At 36.9% G+C, this 24,946-nt stretch overlaps 1 pseudogene; it reads left to right on the forward strand.

The window, feature by feature from the left end:
- The first annotated feature begins 22,805 nt into the window (after positions 1-22,805).
- Positions 22,806-23,351, forward strand: LOC140531126 (BCL2/adenovirus E1B 19 kDa protein-interacting protein 3-like pseudogene; annotated as a pseudogene).
- The last annotated feature ends 1,595 nt before the right edge of the window (positions 23,352-24,946 follow it).

Consider the following 24,946-nt stretch of genomic DNA (forward strand, 5'->3'; position numbering starts at 1 on the left):
TGCTGCATTATTAAGATATTACACTATTTTTAAAATAGTTTAATTTACAAAGGTAGCTCATCCTATTCATGGGAAAACATAACTGACTTACCTTTCACTCCATTATTTCTAATTAGTGAGAGTTTACTGAATGTTAAGTACTTTACAGTGGATCTATGATCTTATCACAAGTCTTTTTTTAAAAAACTGAATAGCTTTCATAAAGTTTTGATACCAGAGACTGGACAATGAACGATACCTCCCTCTTTTCTTTTTTTTTTTTTTATTTCATTTGTTTTCATATATCTTAGATTTTTTCATTTCCCTCCCTCACTTCCCCCCTCCCTCCCCATTCCCTCCCTGAGACAGCATGCAATTTTATATAGGTTCTACACATACATTCCTCTAGAATATATTTTCACCTTAGTCATGTTGCATAGAAGAATTAAAATGAATGGGAGAAATCATAAAACAAATGAAAACATACTACAAAAGAAAATTATCTGCTTCATTCTGTGATCAAATTCCATAGTTCTTTCCCTGGATATGGAAGATATTTTGCCTTAAGAGACCATTGGCAAGTATTCAAGTCCTTGCAATGAAGTACTAAGTGTACCAGAAAAATTCCTTGCACACAAAGGTTGTTGCTATGTACAAAGTTCTCCTGCTTCTGCTCCTGCTCCTTTCACTCAGCATCAGTTCACATAAGTTTTTCCAGGTCTCTCTGAAGTGTTCCTGTTCATCATTTCTTATAGCATAATAGTATTCCGTTACATTCATATACCACAATTTATTCAGTCATTCCCCAATTGATGGGCATCTTCTTGATTTCCGGTTTTTGGCCACCACAAAGAGAGCTGCTATAAATATTTTTTGTACATTTGGGACCCTTTCCCATTTTTGTGATCTCTTGGTGATATAGTCCTAGAAGCAGTATTGCTGGGTCAAAGGGTATGCACATTTCTGTAGCCCTTTGGGCATAGTTTCAAATTGTTTTCCAGAATGGTTGGATCAGCTCACAGCTCCACCAATAATGAATTAGTGTTTGAACTCTCCCACATCTTCTCCAACATTTATCATCTTCCTGTTTTATCATGTTAGCCAATCTGATAGGTGCGATGTGGTATCTCAGAGTTGTTTTGATTTGTATCTCTAATCAATAGTGATTTAGAGCATTTTTTCATATGACTATAGATAGCTTTAATTTCTTCCTCTGAAAACTGCCTGTTCATATCCTTTCATGATTTATCAATTGGGGAATGACTTGTGTTCTTGTACATTTGACTCAGTTTTCTATATATTTTAGAAATGAGGCCTTCTTCAGAGACACTAGTTGCAAAAATTCTTTCCCAGTTTTCTGCTTCCCTCCTAATCTTGATTGCATTGGGTTTGGTTGTGCAAAATCTTTTCAGTTTAATGTAATCAAAATTATCCATTCTGCACTTCATAATGCTTCCTATCCCTTGCTTAATCAAAAATTCTTCCCTTCTCCATAAATCTGATAAATATAATATTCCTTGCTCCACTAATTTGTTTGTAGTATCCATCTTTATACTTAGATCATGTACCCATTTGGACTTCATTCTTGAGTACATTGTCAGGCATTGGTCTATGCCTAATTTCTGCCACACTGTTATCCAATTTTCCCAGCAATTTTTGTCAAACACTGAGCTCTTAATCCCAGAAGCTGGGGTCCTTGGGTTTATCAAATAGGAGATTGCTATATTCGTTGACTACTGTGTCTTGAGTACCTACCCTATTCCACTGGTCTATCCTTCTGTTTCTTAGCCAGTACCAAGTGGTTTTGATAATTGCTGCTTTATCATACAATTTGATATCTGGTAGAGCTATGCCACCTTCCCTACCATTTCTTTTCATTAGTTTCCTTGATATTCTGAACCTTTTGTTCTTCCAGATGAATTTTGATATTATTTTTTCTAGCTTTAGAAAATAATTATCTGATAGTTTGATTGGTTGGGCACTGAATAAGTAAATTAATTTAGGTAGAATTGTCATTTTTATTATATTGGTTCAGCCTACCCATGAACAGCTGATATTTTTCCACTTACTTAAATCTGACTTTATTTGTGCAAAAATGTCCGGTAATCATGTTCATATAGTCCCTGGATTTGTTTTGGCAGGTAGACTCCCAAATAATTTATAGTGTCTACCATAGCTTTAAATGGCATTTCTCTGTCTCTTGCTGTTGGGCTTTGTTACTAATATATAGAAATGCAGAAGATTTGTGTGGGTTTATTTTGTAACCTACAACTTTGCGAAAGTTGTTTATTATTTCAGGTAGCTTTCCACTTGAATCTCTGGGATTCTCTAAGTATATCATCATATCATCTGCAAAGAGTGATGACTTAGTTTCTTCTTTGCCTATTCTAATTCCTTCCATTTCTTTTTCTTCTCTTATTTCTATAGCCAATATTTCTAGTACCATATTAAATAACGTGGTGATAATGGACATCCTTGTTTCACCCCTGATTGAAATGCATCTAGCTTATCTCTATTCCATATGATGCTTGCTGAAGCATTATTATTTTATGGAAAGTTCCATTTATTCCTCTGTTTTCCAGTGTTTTCAGTAGGAATGGGTGTTGTATTTTGTCAAAAGCTTTTTCTGCATCTATTGAGATAATCGTATGGTTTCTGTTAGTTTTGTTGTTGATATGATCAATAATGCTAATAGTTTACCTAATATTGAACCAGTCCTGCATTCCTGGTATAAATCCTACCTGATCATAATGTATTATTCTTGTGATAAGTTGCTGTATTCTTTTTGCTAATATCTTATTTAAAATTTTTGCATCTATATTCATTAGAGAAATTGGTCTATAATTTTCTTTCTCTGTTTTGGCTCTTCCTGGTTTAGGTATCAGAGTCATATTTGTATCATAAAAAAAATTTGGGAGGATTCCTTCTTCCCCAATTTTCCCAAATAGTCTACATAGTATTGGAATTAACTGTTCTTTAAACGCTTGATAAAATTCACTTGTAAATTCATCCAGCCATGGAGATTTTTTCCTAAGGAGTTCATTGATGGCTTGTTCAATTTCTTTTACTGAGATGGAGTTACTTAAGTATTCAACTTCCTCTTCTGTTAATCTGGGCAATTTATATTTTTTAAAATAATCATCCTCATTTAGATTGTTGAAATTGTGGGCATACAGTTGGGCAAAATAATTTCTAATTATGGTTTTAATTTCCACCTCATTGGAGGTGAGTTCACCTTTTACATTTTTGATATTGGTAATTTGATTTTCTTCTTTCTTTTTTTAAATCAAATTGACCAAAGTTTATCAATGTTATTTTTTTTCATAAAACCAACACTTAGATTTATTTATTAGTGCAATAGTTTTCTTAATTTCAATTTTTTAATCTCTCCTTAGCTTTTCAGTTTTTCTAATTTGATACTTACTTGGCAATTTTCAATTTGTTCTTTTTTTAGCTTTTTTCAGCTGCATGCCCAATTCATTGATCTCCTCTTCCTCTATTTTATCCATGTAGACATTCAAAGATATAAACCTTTCCCTAATAAATGTTTTTGCAGTATTCCATAAGATTTGGTTTGTTGTGTCCTTATTGTCATTCTCTTGAATAATGGTGTTGGTTGTTTCTACAATTTGCTGTTTAGCCTACTCATTCTTTAGGATTAAATTGTTTAGTTTCCAATTAATTTTTGGTCTATATTTCCATGGCCTTTGATTACATATAATTTTTATTGCATTATGATCTGAGAAGGATGCATTGACTATCTCTGCCTTTCTGCACTGGATTGTGAGGTTTATATACCCTAGTACATGGTCAATTTTTGTATATGTGCCATGTACCACTGAGAAAAAGGTATATCCCTTTCTATCCCCATTCAGTTTTCTCCAGAGATCCATCATATCTAAATTATCTGGTGTCTTATTCACCTCCTTAACTTCTTTCTTGTTTTTACTTTGAGATTTGATTTATCAAGTTCATAAAGGGCAAGACTGAGGTACCCCACTAGTATAGTTTTGCTGTCTATTTCTTCCTGTAATTCCCTTTAACTTCTCTAAGAATTTGAATGCTATACCACTTGGAGCATATATGTTTAGTAATGATATTGTTTTGTTGTCTATGGTGTCTTTTAGCAAGATATAGTTTCTTTTCTTATCTTTTTTGATTAGATCTATTTCTGCTTTTGCTTTGTCTGAGATTAGGATTGCTATCCTTGATTTTTTTTACATTATAAGAAGTACAATATATTCTGCTCCAGCCTTTTACCTTTACCCTGTGTGTATGCCCCCATTTCAAATGTGTTTTTTGTAAATATATTGTTGGATTATGTTTTTTAATCCATTGTGCTATCCATTTTCGTTTTATGGGAGAATTCATCCTGTTCACATTCACAGTTATGACTACTATCTGTGTCTTTCCCTCCATCCCCTTTCCCACTGTTTGTGCTTTAATTCTCCCTTCTTTTCCCTGTATGGATACCCTTCTCTCTACTTTTTCTTCTCCCTTTTCTGTGTTGTCTTCTCTCACTGGAATGTAAGCTCCTTGAATGAAGGAACATCTTTATTTTTGCTTTTATTTGTATTTTCAACATTTAGCACAATGCCTAGAACACAGTAAATTCTTAATAAATGCTCCTCTGTATTTTTCATCTATCTTTTTTAGAAAGAGCAATTATGTTATCTTCTTGATCAATTTTTGAAGCAATAAAATCAACCATTGTTTTAACCATTGTTTCACCATCTTTCTGTCTTTGATTTAGCTTGAAAATAAATTACAGGGTACCTTTAAAATTGCAGTGCCCCTAGCATATTGCATTTGACTTGCATTTGGTTAGGTGCATCTGCTACTCTCAATTTCATCTTCTTAAGTGTTGTTCCTATGAGATGTTAGGCTGGTAGATTTCAATATCTGATTGTTCCAGGATCACCAATGCTGAGTAGATTGCTATATAAATACTGATAAATTTCATTTTTATCTCTTTTTGATTTTTCAAATTTCATTCAAAAGCACTCCCAGGATCATTGGACTTTGTTGGGTTTTAGACCAATATTTATGTGGGTCAATTTTTTCCTTTCACTGTTTTTCTGTGGGTTGTAAGGTGATATTACTTATAATGTTCCATAATTCTCCTGTAACATTTTGTAAATTAGTTTGGATTTTAACCACTGTTATATATGACTTCCACATCTTTCTATTTGGCAAAAAAGATCAAGAGTTTCTTAGACAAGGCAATTCTTGTGTTTCTTGATCTTCTTGTTGTGGTGATTGATTACCACCATTTCTGGAAAAAAGTTATATAATAAGATAGAAAATTGGGTCTTTATTTTTATCCATATTCTATTGTCAAGGTCACTAGTTTAAAAAGGCCAGGTAAGAGCTCTTGTGATTCCATGAGGCACATTCTCATTTTTATCTTTCCTTCTAGTTTATATTTAATTTTATCTTTGATCTATCATTAAAAAATAAGTTATGTATTTAGAAGTCCATTAACAAATGGACTTTCTCTCTTTTTTAAAAAGAGAGAAAATATGAGGTCTCCTATATAACTATTTGAAACATTCATGTGTCTTCTTGTTTTATTTATAGTAATAATATCAAAAGCTGTCACCTAGTTCTTTTAGTAGTATACTAAAATGTTGGTTTTCTTACTGTAATTTCTTTGTCCAGACATTTAATTGATAAAAATAGATTTTTAACATTTACTGCCCCCATCTTATGGTATTCTGCCAACATAACTGCAGAAGCAAAAGGGGGAACAGAGGACTTAGAACTATTTTTTTTTTCATTTTATGGGTCACTGTGGTTAAGTAATTTATCACCTAGTGCCCAATCAGGGCTCTGTCCTATGGTCTCCTCTTTATACTATCTCATTAGGTGATCTCACCACCTCTCATAGGTTCAATTTAAATTTCTATGCCAATGATTCTCAAGTGTATTTATCCAGTTATAATCTCTCTCCTGACATCCAGGCTTGAATTTCCAACTGTCTATTGGAAATCTGATGTTGGGTATACTGTAGAAATCTCAAATTCATCATATCCAAAACTGAATTCATTCTCTTTCATTCCAAGTCATCCTCTTTTTCCAATTTTGGACAACTCCACCACCATCCTCCTAGTTATTTGGGTCCACAACCTCAGTGTCATTCTTATCTCCTCACTTGCACTCATACCACATGGCCAAAATGTTGCCAAGTCCCATTGATTCTATCTTCATAATATCTCTTGGATATGCCCTCCCTTCTTCTGACACTGATCCTGGCATGGTGTAGGACTTTATCTCTTCACATCTAAACCATTACAATAACTTTCTGTTGGTCTCCCTGCCTCAGGTCTCTTCTAGCATATAGTCTATTCTCCACTCAGCTGCCAAAATAACCTTCCTAAAGCACAGTCTGACCATATCAACTCTCCAGCTCAATAAACTACAGGGACTTCACTTCCAACATAAAATATAAAAATCTCTGTTTGACTTTTAAAGTCCTTCACAAAATGGATCCTTAGTACTTTTCCAATCTTCTTAGTATTTTACAATCAACATAATCTACTAGTCTTTCCTCTATTCCTCAAATGAAACATTATATCTTGAATCAGTGCCTTTTCATTGGCTGTCCCACATACCTGGGATGCTCCCTTTCCTCATCTCTACTTCCTGGATTCTGTTTCCTTCAAGATCCATCTCAAATCTCACATTTAGCAAGAGGCCTTTCCTGTCCCAATACTCACTAATTAAACTATCTGGAAGAAGAGGACTTTCCATCAACAGCAGCTGTCCAGGGTGCTACAGACAAGTTAAGTCAATACTCTCCACTCAAGAAGTCCCTATTACATGAGAGATGTCTACAACACTGGAAAACAAGTTACTTACAGATTTTTCCAGGCTCACTAAGCATCAAAACAGTATTTGTTGAGCCTGACAAGAGCCCTTACTAAGAATGTCACCAATCAACCAAATAAACAAACCTTCAATGGTAAGTGAAGGAATGGACTTTTCAGATATTAGGTTTTCATGCTTCCCTTTACTTTCACTAAAGGATGAATAGGTTAGACTAGATAATCTCTACTTTCCAGTTCTAGAGCCATAATCTTGTATTGTAACAAACAGCATAGGGGCTGAACTGCACAATTTAATATACCATTTAATTTAATTTTGTATAATAGAACAATTAGGAAATCAATCAATATAATTTTTCCCCTTAAGGGGCTGACAGATATGCTTATGGCACCTAGTTAGAGAGATAAGACTTTCACATGTATATTTCTAAATCTATCTTTATATGTATATTTGTGTGTATGTATATGTGTTCATATATATATATTTACATATATATTCTCTCTCAAACTCAATATAATTATAACGCAGATATATATGCATCTGGAGAGTTATGGGTGAAGTATTCTCCATTATTCAAGTGTATCAGATAATAATTTTATTAGGAGCACAATAAATATTTTTCTTTAAAAAGAACTTTCAAAGACTTTTGAATATTCAACAGAAGTTATAAGCATTAACTTGGTCTCAGTTTTGCTTTCTAACAAATATGTATAATAATACTTGAACCACCTGTATCAATGTGATTTTGCAAGGAAAACACTTTGTAAATGTAAAAGTATGAAAAATGTGAGTTATTACTACTATTAATATGATCATTGCTCCTGCATCACTCAGATGATCATATTACCAGTTTTACTGGCCCAAGGTCTTTGCTGAAATTTTGTTGCTACTGTCTAAATGAATGACTTCCTAAGGCTTTTGATCATGAATCTCTATCAATAAAAAAAAAAATTGAAGCATACATGACCAATATGTGTATTCTTCCTTGTTTTTAAAAATTATATAAATGTATTGCTATATTATGTACATTATAAAATATATAGCAAAAATAAAAAAATATAAAGGATCAGAGGAAGATGGAATATTTAATTTTTGTATTTATTTATTTTTAGTTTTCAACATTCATTTCCACAAAATTTTGTGTTCCAAATTTTCTCCCCATCTCTCCCCTCCCCCCACCCAAGACACTGTGCATTCTGATTATCCCTTCCCCCAATCTGTCCTCCCTTTTATCACACCCCTCCCTTCCCTTATCCCCATCTTCTCTCTTTTCTTGTAGGGCAAGATAGATTTCTATATCCTATTACCTATATTTCTTATTACCCAGTTGTATGCAAAAACAATTCTCAGCATTCATTTCTATTTGAGTTACAACTTCTCTCCCTTTCTCCCTCCCCACCCATCCCAACTGAGAAGGCAAGCAATTCAATATAAGTATATATGTATAGTTTTGCAAAAGACTTCCATAATAGTTATATTGTATAAGACTAGTTATATTTCCCTCCATCCTGTCCTGTCCCCCATTTATTCTATTCCCTCTTTTGACCTTGTCCCTCCCCAAAAGTATTTACTTCTAATTACTCCCTCCTCCCACTTGCCCTCGCTTCTATCATCCCCCTACCCTGCTTATCCCCTTCTCTCCTACTTTCCTGTAGTGTAAGACAGATTTTCATACCAAATTGAATGTACATGTTATTCCCTCCTTAAGCCAAATATGATGAAAGTAAGCTTCACTTTTCCCCTCTTACCTCCTCCCTTTTCTCCTCCATTGAAAAAGCTTTTTCTTGCCTGTTTTATGAATGATAATTTGGCCCATTCCAGTTCTCCCTTTTTCTTCCCAATATATTCCTCTCTCACCCCTTAATTTTATTTTTTTAGATATCATCCCTTCCTATTCAACTCATCCTATGCTGTGTGTGTGTGTGTGTGTGTGTGTGTGTGTATGATCCCTCCAACTACCTAAATACTGAGAAAAGTTTCAAGAGTTACAAATATTATCTTTCCATGTAGGAATGTAAACATTTCAACTTTATTAAGTCGCTTGTGATTTCTCTTCCTGTTTATGTTTTCATGCTTCACTTGATCCTTGTGTTTGAAAGTCAGATTTTCTATTCAGCTCTGATCTTTTCATGAAGAATGCTTGAAAGTCCTCTCTTTCATTTAATAACCATTTTTCTCCTGAAGTATTATACTCAGTTTTGCTGGGTAGGTGATTCTTGGTTTTATTCCTAGTTCCTTTGATTTCTGGAATATCGTATTTCATGCCCTTCAATTCCTTAATGTAGAAACTGCTAGATCCTGTATTATCCTGATTGTATTTCCACAATTCTCAAATTGTTTCTTTCTGGTTGCTTGCAATGAAATACTTAATTTTTAATGGTATGAAGAAATCTTTTTGCTTTCAATAAGATGTTATTAATAGTGATATTATAATAAAAGCAACATGATTGGCTTTGCTTTATTGTTTTTGAAAATCATACTTTAATATTCTGTGGTATTTCTAATTTTAAAGGATGACATAGATGAAAAAATACAATTCACAAAGACACACAAATCCTAATGGAAGCGGCACATTGCTGGCTTTGCAAAAATCTTGATACTTATTTTTCAGTTACATTCAGGAATTATGTAAAAAATGTGTCTAATGAATGTTTACCATCACTGGTAAATCAATTTTTTGTTGCAAATTAATTAGAAGTTGATTTATTTTTCTATTTAAAAAAATAGTTTCAAAAACCTAAATGAAACTCTTCATTTGGAAGATTTTTAAGTAGATTAGAAAAATCATTTCCAAGTTTGTAAAGTATGTGGATATGAACATTTGATAGGTTACATATTCAATTTTTAAAAGCAACTCAAAAGATGATAACAAGTATAGAAGAGAGGATGATCAAAAGGGTCAAATGCTACAAAGAGGTTGGGAGAGTTAAGGACTAAGAAAAAAATCATCAGCTTTACCAATTAAGAGATCATTAATATGTAACTGGAGAGCAGTTTCACTTGGCCAAGGAGTCAAAGAGTTAAGAATTATAAGGAAATTGGGAACTGGGAAAATGGAAAGATGAGAGGAAGGTAAGGAAGAGGAGTGTAGTTTTTTGGGGAAAGGAAATAATGAGATCTGAATGCAGACAGCAAATTCCATGCTCACCTTGACTATGACTACTCACTTTAAAAACGTGGAGAGATCTTACCAACCACTGCCCCAGTCATCAGTTTGAGACAGTCATAAGGCATCCTGGAAGGAAAGGGACTAGTATGTAAGGACTCTGGGGGTTTAGGGAATCAGAATTTGACCTATGCCACTGCTGAGAGTACCCTGGTCTGATAAAGTTCTAACCCCCTTTGAGGGATCAACACTACGAGACCAGAAATGGGAGGGAAAGAATGGGGAAAATGTTCAGATGTAATGGGTGAAGGGTAGAGTATAATTGGGTAGGATCAAATATGAAATTCTCTTAGGATTGAAATCCTTTTGGAACCTACCCCCTTTCTACCATTCCAGTCTTCTTACACTTGACTTCCCTCCATGCACCTTACAATCCAGACAGTGGCCTTTGCAGTCCTTACACAGTATGTGGATGTGAACATTTTATAGGTTACATATTCAATTATTTTCAGCAACCCAAAAGATGATATCAAGTATAGAAGAGAGGATGGTTGAAAGGGTCAAAAGCTACAAAACACAAAACATTCATTTCCTTCTTCTCTCCATACTCTATACCTTTTCCTAGTTAGTCCTCGTGCCTATAATACTCTCCTTTCTCACTTTTAACTCCTGGCTTCCTTCAAGACTCAGTCCAAATCTTCTGCAAAAGGCTTTTCTTGGCCTTTTCCCTCCCCAATGACTTTCTTCTGAGATCACTTTTCATCTTTTCTCTGCTTGTGCATGTGCACTCATTCACACACACATATATCTATAGTATGTCTAATTAGAAGCATGTTGTCTTCCCATTAGAATATGAGGGCAAGAATTGAATTTTTACCTTTCTTTGCATCTCTAGGACTTAGCACAGTGCCTGACATATAATATAGTAAGTAATCAATCAATGTTTGTTGGCTGCCTATATGTTAGAGAAAAGTTCACAGTTAGGTGTTCTTCACAACATGAGATACTATCCTTCTTCCTAGTCTCTGATATGTTGACTGCATAGCCTTTTAAGTCAAGCTATAGCCTCCATGTTGGAAAACATTGGTCCAAATAACAATATTTCACATCATGTGTTTTTATTTTATGATTCATTTAATTTTTTTCTGATAAATGTAAAAAGTGAATGGCAGCACTCAAAATACTAACAAGAATAGTGTAACATTTTGATGGCTGTACTCTTTACACAGTAAAATCAGTTCCTAAGAGATGTGTTTGCAAATGGGCACTTAAGAATCCATGGATTTTAGCTGGGATCTGTATCCCTTTGGAAGGTCAGCCTTAACAATAGCAGAATAGGGTTTTGGATCAGGGTCCTTCAGCAACATGTATGTGAGTGGGAGGGTAAGAGACAGGACTTGATTCCATGCTTTCCTGACTCCAAAGTCATCTCTCTATCCATCATACTGCTGCTTACTACTATTATTAATAGAAAGATGAGAATTTAAGGACTAGGCTGTATCGAATGACACAAACCATCATTTTTATCCATAAGGCAAAGAAAATAGAGATGGGATGAGAAAATTCATTTCAAAGTAAAATTGTAATGCAATTTTTGCATCAATTCATATTCCTGATCCTCCTAGGATTAAGACCCATTACCAGCAAGTTAGCGTTGGATTCCTTTCTCATGTACTGGGACATATGGGGAAAACACCTACGTATGTAATTGCTATGTTCCAACATACCAGCCCCAATGTTTCACAGCTGTTGGTTTCAAATCATCCTTTCCTTTTTGTTCACAGAGGGCACAGGAGGGTTGCTGAAAGAATGTGTGAAAGAAGCTTTGTTCTGCTACATTAGTAAACTCTGACCTGCTGGTTGCTATCATGTTTAGACTGAAGTAATTAAGGGGCTGTGTTAGTCTCCTGACAAGGACAGCTGACACAAGTTGAATGCTATAGGCTACTGACAATTTTTTCCTCTGTTTTCATTTGTTAATTTCCTAGCAATGACATGTATGTCTACAAGTAGACTAGATGTTACAAGGTGAAACTAGTCTCTACAGTTGATTACACATCTGTTTTATTGAGAGAGTCCAAGATCATTTGTGAACTTCTGAAAATAAAATGGGTCTGCTGTGATAACTTCATTAGCTTCTCTTTTGATTAAGGCATAATCTATTGAAACTTTTTTCCAAAGAAGAAAAAGAAAGAAAGCACACACACACACACACACACACACACACACACACACATACATCACTTAACTTTACACTTTTATTCTTCAGGAGCTATTGTTGATAAAAAAAAAAATAATAATTGGTCTTTTCCAAATGAATCAACCTAATTCTTCAGCCTCCTTCTCTGGTGCTAGAAGGAAGTCTATCATATGTCTACTAAAATAAAATAGAAATTTTCACTTAAAAACAAAAATGAGTATTTCAAAATTCAATAGAATTCATTGCATAGTGAGCTTTTGGAAGTAACTGTGGCCAAGATTTTTGAAAGGAGCGTGCCAAGCATGCAAATTAACAGGGATTTAAAACCTTCCAGGATTAGAGACATTAGGTGAAGCTGGAAGATATTGTATGCAACTCCTATTAATTCTCACTTTTCCACATTCTTGTAGAATGAAATCTCAGTTATCTGGAAATTGGCTTTTGAAGCAACCTTGCATATGGATCTAGAGTTGTTTTGGGTATATCCAGTTGAATACTGCTACTATATTTGCACCTTTTCCTCTTTTCCCCATTAGAGTAACAAGAATATGAAATTCCTTTTTTCATTGAGAGATAATCGTAAGCTGGAAGCTAGAACTGAGTCTCTGCACTGCTTCTAAACTTGCTTCTCACTTAGCTAGGGACCAGCATACTCTATGCCACCTCAAGGTGCAGGTCATTTACTCGATCCACCCTAGATCTGTAACCTGGAACTAAGTAGTAGGTGACAGTGCTGCTAGACAGCATCTGTTCCTGGACCCTGTGCTAATTGAAGGATTTCTTCCTGCTCCAGTGCTCAGTCTCAGCTATCTTTCATCCTCTGGCTTCTGAGATGCTCTGTGGTGCACACTCCTGGATAGACTAATCCCCTGCCCAATGTCCAATGTTCACAGACTACTGTCTCCCCCTAAGCTGTCCTAGATTTGAAAAAAAATGCCTTATTGTGAATTTTTCTTAGATTTCCCAATCAGAATTTGAATCAGAATCTGTAATATTTTCTAGATTTTTGTGCAGAAAGGGGGAAGGGAGGGGGCTAGGCTACACTCTTTCTTGCAACTCTGCCATCTTGACTCTGCCCCATCCTCAATGTTAGTGCCTTCCTTCTGTGACTATCTCCAGTTTATCCTGTATATAGCTTGTTTGTACATAGCTGTCTGCTTGCTCTCTCCTCCAATTAGTTTATGATAGGTAGGGCAAGGAGTGTTTTTGCATTTCTTTGTATCCCTCGCTGTTAGCACAATGCCTAATACATAGTAGATACTTAATAAGTGTTTGCTTGTTGACTTGTCCAATCTTTGATCCTGGAGTATTTATCCACACACATATATTCAGTCCCATTTTCCCTTCCTACCATTACCACCACCCCAAGCCTTAGTCTGTAGGAAAGTCTGAGAAATGTAACAATGCAAAACTTCAATGGAAAGCAAAGTTCTCCTGGATAGGGGAGGTGTAGATGTCCATATAAAGGCATGGCCCGGTTCACTACCTTCTTATTCTACCCCCAATTCAAAGGCTACATTACCCCCAATCTCTATGGGGACGGGTACATACACAACAGCAGTGCAATAGAGGTTAGCCTGTTGCCTTCCTGACAGTATTCCCATGCTCTGTCAACCCACTTTAGGGTAGAGGGTGGAGGTAAACCATGAAGCATGTATTGTGATGACGCACATCTGTAAAATGCAGTGAGGAGTAGACAATGCCTTTCCTGCATCCCCAGCAAATCTCATGGATCAGAGACCCCACCTACACCAACCTAGGTAATGCTATGCTATGGAGCCCTGAGGAATGACTAGAAGGAGGGAAGTAAGGAGGGAAGGGAAGACAAAGAAAGAAAGAGAAGCAAAGACAGAAACTTTACCTTCCCATCTCTTTCAAGTGGCAGTGATAGTAGATCAAGGTGAGATTTATGGGAAATGCCTCTCCTCCCCACCCCAAAGAATCCTCATATTTAGGCCAAAGTCTTTCTTTAGATTTACATACATCTTCAGGAGAAATGATTGTGGCTTTGAGAATTTCTATTTTTCTGCTGTCCTTCTATTTAAAAACCAAACTAGATGACTTTCTTCTATCATATTGTCGATTTCATACATCTAAGTGACAATTGGCTTCCTCGCAGGGGTAGAATGGGGTGACTATGCATACATTTTTTTCCATGTTTGCTTAGTGAAGGCTACAAGTCAAAGGAGTGAGAAACTCCTACTGTAACCATCCTTGGATCCTTCCTATTGTGAATTGGTGTCTGACTATAGTTTCTTAAGTAAAAGTCATGAAAAAATACAAAGGGTGGGAGGAACAAACAACAAACATGGCAGAAAAGAAAAAAAACTAAGTCATGAATAACAATGAAAGCAATATGAAGAATAGATCTGAGGCATTTTGAAAAATCTATTCCCCCAGTGGAAGGGGAGGCATGTTCTGACTTTCCAAGGATGAAGAGACGTTTAACAAATCCTCCTCTTCTCACAAAAAAGGCTAGAAGTACAGGAAGTAAGACAGGAGACGGAAAGAGCAAAAAAGAAGGAAGATAAGGAGAGACAGCAGGGCAGAGCAGATGGAGCAGATACTTCCCATAGAGAAGAAAAGAGACAGTGACAGTGAGAGATTTCAGTTAGAACAACTCTGCCCTCAGGGGAAACTGGACTTGGGAGTTGGCAGGGAGTCCCTCATGATCATAATCTTTGAAAGATGCCCTGCTTCTCTGTGTGTGACATTACATGCAAAAAACAGTCCCTTGCCCCCCTTAAGGCATCACTGTCCTCTGCTTAAAGCTTGCCACCTTACTCATACAATTTATCTCCTACTACTTTATATCATTAATGATCTAAATTTAGCAGAACATTGGCATAATTTAGGACTTTTACAAGTTATTTACAAGTAATTTAAGTACATTTACCTACTGAAAGGAGTCACTTCCAGCAGGAAGACATGATTGTATACTGGCATAATTGAGAGAGTTCTGAAGCAAGTTAGGAGAGAACTGGGTTTGAGTCCCATCAATAGTTGTAATTTGGGTGGAATGATTGGGTTTCTTCACCAGTGAATGAAATTTAGAGAATGCTAACAGTACTTGTCATCTTCTGACAAAGTTAAAACAAAGGGAATTAGTAATTTGGAATATTCACATCCTGAGACAGAGATGATGATGCTGAGGATTCAGAAGGAAATAATGAGGCATAGAACTCTGGAATATGGTTATTGTGGGAATTATGCTTGACTAAGCAACCTTATTATGAGTTCTATTGTTTTTTTTTCTTCTCTCAATTGGGGGAAAGGTAGGAGGAAGACAAGATAAATGCTTGTTAATTGAAAAATAATTTTTAAAAATTAGTTAAAATTAGTTAAAATAAGAATCGGTCAGATAAACTCCTCCCTTGAGCATCTTCCCTGCCCCCTCCACAGCAGTGGTGACCTCTTATTATCTGTCTCCCCATCTTGGCATGGTGCCCTGAATGCCCCTCTTCTGCCCCTAGAACAAAAACTCCAATATACAACTCTGATCCCAAATCTGACAATAACTAAGGATTTGACCTTCAAGAAGTCATTTCACCTCTTCTTGCCTTCCTTTCCTCAAATTCATTCAGTGGGCATCAATTAAGTTTCTTATCCACAAAATGACAATAATAATGCTTGTAGCATGTACCATACTGGGTTTGCTGGCAGGATAGAATCAGTTAATGTATGTAAAGTGCTTCACAAACCTTGCTATGTAAATATTACTTGTTATTATCACATATAATTATCTGTTTAAGTCCATCTTGGTGAGCATTATCTCAAAAGCCTTTTGATGGTTTTTTGAAATGTCATAAGCAGCCATTCTAAAACATGTTTTTCATAATATGTGGGTAGAAGCCAATCCCATGGGCATCCTGTCCTTCATCACCAACCTATTGTATTTTGTATAATATTTGCCAAGAGATGTCATAGATATAAGATGATCCTGGCAAGGATTTGCTCCTTCACGTCCTAATTTGACCTTTACTATTACTCTTGATATTGAGGTTCAACATCACTCTTATGAGTATACTAAAATTCACAGGAAGATTCAGGGGTCATACAAAGGTCACATTTTTTTAATAAAAAATGATTCTAGGAAAACATCAGAATTTAAACCCATGTCTATATGAAAAGTGATGAGGAATTATGAAACCTCTTGATGAGGATAGGAATGAAGAGTATAAAAACTAGCTTAAAACCTAAAATCAGGGGGCAGAGCCAAGGTGGTAGAGTAAAAGTTGGGACTTGCTAGAGCTCTCCCCGCCAAAACTCTGCCAAATACATGTAAAAAAATGACTCTAAACAAATTCTGGAGCTGCAGAACCCAGAGAATGACAAAGTAAAGCAAATCTCTAACCCAAGACAGCCTGGAAGGTCAATGGGAAGCATCTATCACACCCGACTTGGAGCAGAGCACAGTCTAACATGGGCCTCACTGACAAAGACAGGGCCTGATCAGGCTTCAGGGGGACTGAATCGCTGGTACCTGTAGTGGTTTCCAGACTTCATGACCCCAGAACACGTAGAACAAATTGGAAGATCAGTGGACAAAACCTGTCAGACCTGTGTGAGAGAGTAGAGTGGTCCAGGCTCCAGTCCCAGGCCAGTGGAGGGGTGGAAGAGTAGCAAGGGCACTTGCACCACAGCGCCAGCAACAGCACACACCAGCACTTGCAAGGGCACTTGTGCTGCAGCAGCAAGAGCAGGGACAGCAGCTGTTTCTGGACCTCTAGGCCCACAGTTGTGGGGGAATTGAACCCCCCAACTCCACTGAAAGCAGAGAACTATCTTAACAAAGAGCTCAATAGTCAAATAATTGGCTGGAGAAATGAACAAAAACAGGAAGAAAACAGACTATAGAATCTTACTTTGGTGACAAGAAAGATCAAAACATAACCAGAAGGAGACAACAAAGTCAAAGCTTCTACATACAAATCTTCCAAGAAAAATATGAATTGGTCTCAGGCTATGGAAGAGCTCAAAAAGGATTTTGAAAAGCAAGTAACAGAAGTAAAGGAAAAAATGAGAAGAGAAATGAGAGTGATGGAAGAAAATCATGAAAAATAGGTCAACTGCTTGCTAAAAGGGACCCAAAAAATCCTGAAGAAAATAACATCTTAGGGGCAGAGTCAAGATGGTGGAGTAGAAAGATGCACATACTGTAGCTCTTCCCCCATAGCCCATAAAATACCTGTAAAAAATGACTCTCAACAAAGTCTAGAGCAGCAGAAGCCACAGAACAACAGAGTGAAGGATTTCCAGTCCAAAGTAGCCTAGAAGGCCAACAGGAAAGGTCTATCACACAGACCATGGAGTGGAGCACAGCCTAACCTTGGTCACATGGCACAGGGAACAACGTGACTGTAATAGACCTCGGGAGCAGAATCCCTCAGCAGCAGTATTGTGTCCCAGATTTCTCAACCCACAAATGATAAAGGCAGCTTCAAAGGTCAGTGAGAAAGCTTTTTCACCTCAGTGACAAGGGAGCAGGGTCCTGCCCTAACTCCAGCCCCAGGCAGCAGCAACAGAGGCCCAGCAGCAACTGAAGCATCTATTTGTGTAGCCCTCAGACTGAATCCCCTGGGGAAATTGAACAATTGATAGGAATCTCAGCCCTGAGCCAGGCCCTGGGGTAAGGAGGAGGAGAGCTGGCTGAGCTGGAGGCAGTTGTGGAGAGGGAATTCTACTATTCGCAAATTCTGGGCAGAAAAGTTTTTGGTTGCTCCCAGACCAGTGTGCAGGCCAGGAATGGAGTAAACTCCTCCCCCTTGATTATGCCATCTTGGAGGAACTAAAAACTTTCAGGTCCCCAGAGTATATCCTCCTCTTGACAAAGGATTCAGAAGTCAAGTAACTGGCTGGGAAAATGCCCAAAAAAGGGGAAAAAATAAGACTATGGAAGACTACTTTCTTGATGAACAGATATTTTCTTCCATCCTTTCAGATGAGGAAGAACAATTCATACTGTCAGAGGAAGTCAAGACTTCTGCATCCAGTACCTCCAAAATAAATATGCAATAGTCTCAGGCCATGGAAGAGCTAGAAAAGCAGGTCAACACCCTGCTAAAGGAGACCCAAAAAATAACATCTTGAAAAATAGGCTAACTCAAATGGCAAAAAAGGTCCAAAAAGCCAATGAGGAAAAGAATGCTTTAAAAAGCAGAATTAGCCAAACAGAAAAGGAGATTCAAAAGCTCACTGAAGAAAATATTTCTTTAAAATTAGAATGGAGCAGATGGAAGCTAATGACTTTATGAGAAACCAAGAAATCACAAAACAAAACCAAAAGAATGAAAAAATGGAAGATAATGGGAAATATCTCATTGGAAAAATAACTGACCTGAAAAATAGATCCAGGAAAGACAATTTAAAAATTATGGGACTACTTGAAAGTCATGATAAAAAAAAAGAGCCTAGGTATCATCTTTCATGAAATTATCAAGTAAAACTCCCTTGATATTCTAGAAACAGAGGGCAAAATAAGTATTGAACGAATCCACTGATCACCTCCTGAAAGAGATCCAAAAAGAGAAACTTCTAGAAATATTGTAGTCAAATTCCAGAGTTCCCAGGTCAAGGAAAAAATACTGCAAGCAGCTAGAAAGAAACAATTTGAGTATTGTGGAAATACAATCAGGATAACACAGGATCTGGCAGCTTCTCCATTAAGGGGTTGAAGGGCTTGGAATAGATTATTCCAGAAGTCACAGGAACTGGGATTAAAACCAAGAATCACCTACCCAGCAAAACTGAGTAAAATACTTCAGGAGAAAAATGGTCATTCAATGATATAGAGAACTTTCAAGCATTCTTCATGAAAAGACCAAAAGTGAATAGAAAATTTGACTTCCAAGCACAAGAATCAAGAGAAGCATGAAAAGGTAAACAGGAAAGAGAAATCATAAAGGACTTTCTAGAGTTGAACTGTTTACATTCCTACATGAAAAGATAATATTTGTAACTCTTGAGACTTTTCTCAGTATTTGGGTAGTTGGAGGGACTATACATACATACACACACACACACACACACACACACACACACACACACACACACACACACACACACCCATAGACAGAGAGCACAGGTTGAGTTGAATAAGAAGGGATGATATCTAAAAAAATAAAATTAATGGGTGAGGGAAGAATACACAGGGAGGAGAAAGAGAGAAATGGAATGGGCCAAATTATCACTCATAAAAGAGGCAAGAAAAAGCTTTTTCAATGGAGGAGAAATAGGAGGAGGTGAGAGGGGAAAAGTGAAGCTTACTCTCTTCACGTTTGGCTTAAGGAGGGAATAACATGTTCACTCAATTTGGTATGAAAATCTATCTTACACTACAGGAAAGTAGGGGAGAAGAGAATAAGTAGGGTGAGGAGAATGACAGAAGGGAAGGCAAATGAGAGAAGGGAGTCATTAGAAGTAAACACTTTTGGGGAGGGACAAGGTCAAAGGAGAGAATAGAATAAATGGGGGCCAGGACAGGATGGAGGGCAATATAGTTAGGCTTATACAACATGACTATTATGAAAGTCTTTTGGAAAACTACACATATATAGCCTATATTGAATTGCTTGCCTTCTCAGTTGGGCTGGGTGGGGAGGGAGGAAGGGAAAGAAGTTGCAACTCAAATGGAAAGAATGTTGAGAATTGTTTTTGCATACAATATGGGTAATAAAAAAATACTGGTGATGGGGTATAGAAATCTATCTTATCCTGCAAGAAAAGAGAGAAGATGGGGATAAGGGAAGGGAGGGGTGTGATAGAAGGGAAGGCAGGAAGGAGTAATCAGAATGCACAGTGTCTTGGGGTGTGGTGAGGGGAGAGATGGGGAGAAAATTTGGAACTCAAAATTTTGTGGAGATGAATGTCAAAAACTAAAAATAAATAAACATTTTTTAAAAAGTAAACAACACCTTAAAAATAGACTAACCCAAATGGCAAAAGAGATCCAAAAAGCCAACGAGGAGAAGAATGCCTTAAAAAGCACAATTGACCAAAAGGAAGAGAAGGTTAAAAAGCTCACTGAAGAAAATAATTCCTTAAAAATTAGAACGGAGCAGATAGAAGCTAATGACTTTATGAAAAATCAAGAAATTATAAAATAAAACCAAAAGAATGAAAAAAATAGCAGACATGTGAAATATCTCATTGGAAAAATAACTGACTTGGAAAATAGATACAGGAGAGAAAATTTAAAAATTATGGGACTACCTGCAAGCCATGATCAAAAAAGGAGCCTAGACACCATGTTTCAAGTTGTCAAGGAAAACTGCCCTGATATTCTAGAACCAGAGGGTGAAATAGACATTGAAAGAATCCACCAATCACTTCCTGAAAGATATCCCCAAAGGAAAATTCCTAGGAATACTGTAGCCAGTTTCAGAGCTTCCATGCCAAGGAGAAAATATTACAAGCAGCTAGAAAGAAACAATTTGAGTGTTGTGGAAATGTGATCAAGATAGCATAAGATCTAGCAGCTTCTACAATAAGGGGTAGGAGGTCTTATAATATGATATTCCAGGGGTCAAAGGAGCTAGGGTAACAATCAAGAATCACCCACCCAGCAAAACTGAGTATAATACTTCAGGGGAAAAGTGGTCACTTGATGAAGTAGAGGACTTTCAAGCATTCTTGATGAAAAGACCAGAGCTGAAGAGAAAATTAGACTTTCAAATACAAGAGTTAAGAGACACTTGAAAAGGTCAACAGGAAAGAAAAATCATAAGGGACTTACTAAAGTTGAACTGTTTACATCTCTACATAGAAATATAATATTTGTAACTCTTGAAACTTTTCTCAGTATTTGGGTAGTTGGAGGGTATATATATATATAGACAGATGGCACAAGGTGAGTTGAATATGAAAGGATGATATCTAAAAAAATAAAATTAAGGGGTGAGAGAGAAATATATTGGGAGAAGGGAGAAATGGAATGGGGCAAATTATCTCTCCTAAAAGAGGCAAGAAAAAACTTTTCCAGTGGAGGGGAAGAAGAGAGAGGTGAGAGGGAAAGAGAAAAACCTTACTTTTATTGGATTTGGCTTAAGGAGGGAAGAACATGCCTGCTCAATTTGGTATGAAAATGTATCTTACACTACAGGAAAGAAGGAGGAAAAGGGATAAGGGAGAGTGGGGTGAGGGATGATAGAAGAGAGGGTAATTGGAGAAGAGGATAATTAGAAGTAAACACTTTTGAGGAGGGACAGGGTCAAAAGAGAGAATAGAATAAATGGGGGGGGGCAGTATAGGATGGAGGGAAATATAGTTGGTCTTTCACAACATGACTGTTATGGAAGTGTTTTGCATGACTACACATCTATATCGAATTGCTTGCCTTCTCAAAGTGGGTGTGTGGAGAGGGAGGAATGCAGAGAAGCTGAAACTCACAGTTTTAAAAATGAATGTTAAAAAATTGTTTTTACATGCAACTGGGAAATAAGATATACAGGTAAGGGGGTATAGAAATCTATCTTACCCTGCAAGAAAATAGAGAGAAAGAGGATAAGAGAAAGGAGAGCAGATTAGGGGAAGGAGTAATCAGAATGCATGCTGTCTTGGGGTGGGTGGAGAGGAGAGATGGGGAGAAAATTGGGAACTCAAAATCTTATGAAAGTGAATGTTGAAAACTAAAAATTATTTAATTAATAAAAGAAAAACCTAACATCAAAAAAGAAAGAAAGAAAGAAAGAAAACCAACAACCTTAAGGTCTTGGAAACTGGTTCCATTACTTCCTGGCTTATAGAGGGAGAAGAAATGTAAGCAGTGTCAGATTTCATATTCTTGGGCTCAAAGATCACTGCAGATGGCAGCTTCAGTCATGAAATTAAAAGATACTTACTTCATGGAAGGAAAACTCTAGCAAAGAAATCACCTTCTGACAAAAGTCCATATAGTCAAAGCTATGGCTTTGCCAGTAACAATGTATGGCTGTGAGAGTTGGACTGTAAGGAAAGCTAAGTGACGTAGAACTGACACTTTCAGTTGTGATGCTGGAAAAGACTTTTGAGAGTTCCTCAGACAGCAAAGAGATCAAATTCGTCAATATTTAAAGAAATTTCACTATTCACTGGAAGGTCAAATACTGAAGCTGAAAATTAAATACTTTCACCACATAATAAGAAGAAGACAGGACTCACTGAAAAAGATCTAATGTTGAAAAAGTTTGAAGACAAAATAGAAAGGGAATGGCAGAGGGTGAGATGGCTGGATAGTGTCATGGAAACAACACACTTGAACTTGTACTGACTTCAAGAGAGACAGGACAGAAGGGGTTGGCATGCTATGGTTCATGGGGTCACAAAGAGTAGGACACCACTAAACAACTGAACATACAAATTTAGATCACACAAATATTCAAAGACATCTTGGTACAGTAGGAAAGCTGGGAAAATCCCTTCCAGTTTTAAATCTATGATCCTATGAACTCCTTCAAAGGAGTTCCTTCAAAGGCAATTACCAGAAGGAATTCACTTCAAACACAGCAAGTACTTGTTATATGCAAAGATCTAGAAATAGGTTGTGTTGCAGCAGAGACAGAGCTGGAGCTGCCGTTGCTTCCTCCAGAGCTTCCTCCACCACCACTGCCACCACTCGCGCCTCCCGACTGTGTCATCTCAGCTAGTAGAGCATCTGCCACAGCTGCCCAACCACAACAACCAAAAGGGCGAGCAGCAGCTGGCCTCAACAGTTTCTGGGTGAAGTTGCAGATGAACTGCAACAGCAGTGACAGGAATGGAAATGGAAAAAATGGGGGTCTGGAGCATGTGCTCTCCTCGTCCTCCATTCACAATGGAAACATGGAGGAGATCCTCCTGGATGCCCAGCAAGAGTAAGGCCAGAGCAGCTCCAGAGGCAGTTCTCACTGGGACAAGAAGATGGTCAGATAATGTTTGATGTGGACATGCACACCAGCAGGCACCATAGCTCTCAGTCTGAAGAAGAAGCTACAGAAGTTGAGAAAAAGAAGCAGAAGCTTTGCAAAAAAGTGTGGACTGGGTATTAGACTGGTCCAGCTGGCCTGAGAACATCACCCCCCCCCCCCCCCCAAAGAATTCCATTTCCAGCACCTTAAACTTTCCGTTTCTTTAAGTATGAGGAGAAGTGGAGCCAGGAAGAAAGGGGGCATTTTCTCCGAAGAATTTCTTAAAGGGTTCATTCCATTTGTGTTTTGGCTTTATGACTATATTGGCATCTATATTGGAAAACAACTGAGTTGCCCATCTGCTAGCACTTACTGAGGGAGAGGAGAGCCCTAGACTTGTGCATTCCCTGTAAAGTGCAGTCTCTGACATGTTAGTGTATTGGAACTTGAGACCATTCTAAGCATGCTGCAGTTCTCTATCCTCTTTTTACATATTCATGTTTCAGTTCCTCTTAGGATTCAGTATTTTATTCAAATTCTTGGGAGGCATTTTCATGACATCATTCCCTTTTTGGCCTGCAACACCCTCAGAGGTTCCTCACAGTTTACCACTGTCTAGAAATTTGCAAAGTCTTCTTTTCCACACAGGTGCCTCCAGCAAGTGATTTTTTTTTCCCACAGCCATTTTACATCCCACCTGAGTTAGAGCTACAGTATCCCCATAGAAATATTGACTACTTTAGTACAAGGACCATCACTCTTTTATAAAGAAATCTGGCTAGCAAGTATCTTGTCAGACCTTGACTTTTCAAGAGAAAGACAACAAGCTCTCGTAAGCTCACAATTTATAGTTATTAAAAAAAAAAAACAAGGAAAAAAATACGAAAAAGTAGTCTGTGGCAATAAATGTATTTGAAACCAAAACAAAAAAGAACGAAAACTAGCACTAAGATAATTTAATGAAAGAGAGAACACTAATAACAAGAGATTGAAACCTGAGTTGAGCCTTGAAGACAAGGACACTTAAAAGCAGAGGTACAGAATATGGCATGGCTTGTAGAAAGGGACAGATTGGAGATAGGATGCCTACTTCAGAAGGCAATTAGGACAATGTGCCTGAAATGGAAAATATTTGGAGGAGAGAAATATGAATGGCAAAAGGAGGTTGGCTCCAGGTTGCAAATCTTTTGAATTCAACACTTTGGAGTTTGTATTTTGTTTTAAAGACAATAAGGAATCACTACAAATTTTTCAGTAGGAAAGTGACCTGTGCATTTGGAAGTTGATTTTGGAAACTATGAGGAAGTTGGGGAGGATAGAACCTAGAACAGGAGTCCAATTAGGAGGTTATTATAGTAGAACTAGTGAGAATGGATTATGGCCTGCTCTAGATTGTGAGTCATGTAATTGGAGAAGGGAAGACTGATATGAGAAATATTGTGACACATGAATCAGTGAGACTTGGCAACTGATTAGATATGTGGAGGGTAAGCACGAATTTGAGGATCACACCAAGGTTGTAAGCATAGGTGACTTGGAGGATGGTGCAGCCTTCAACAAAAAGAGGGATATTTGGAGGGAAGCAGTTTTTAGAGGGATGATAATCAGTTCTATTTTATACATGTTATTTGAGGTGTCAATGAGACTTTCAGAAGGAGCTGTCCATCAAGGAGTCGGTTATAAAGGTTATATATATATATACGTATATATATATATACATATATATATATATATATATATATATATATATATATATATATATATATATATATATATATATATATATATATCCCAATTAGTATGAATAATCAGTCTAGGAAATGGTTACATTTTTTGAATTGTCACTATTTGAAGTTATAATTATGTGTAAAAACCAGTTTTGTTGTTTTTGCTATTGTTTTTTTTTTAATTTTTAATTTTGCTTTTGCTTTGTTTTCAAAGAGAACTAATGATATCACAGGGTGATGTCTT

Source organism: Notamacropus eugenii, chromosome 3, assembly GCF_028372415.1.
Source record: "Notamacropus eugenii isolate mMacEug1 chromosome 3, mMacEug1.pri_v2, whole genome shotgun sequence".
Lineage (NCBI taxonomy): Eukaryota > Metazoa > Chordata > Mammalia > Diprotodontia > Macropodidae > Notamacropus > Notamacropus eugenii.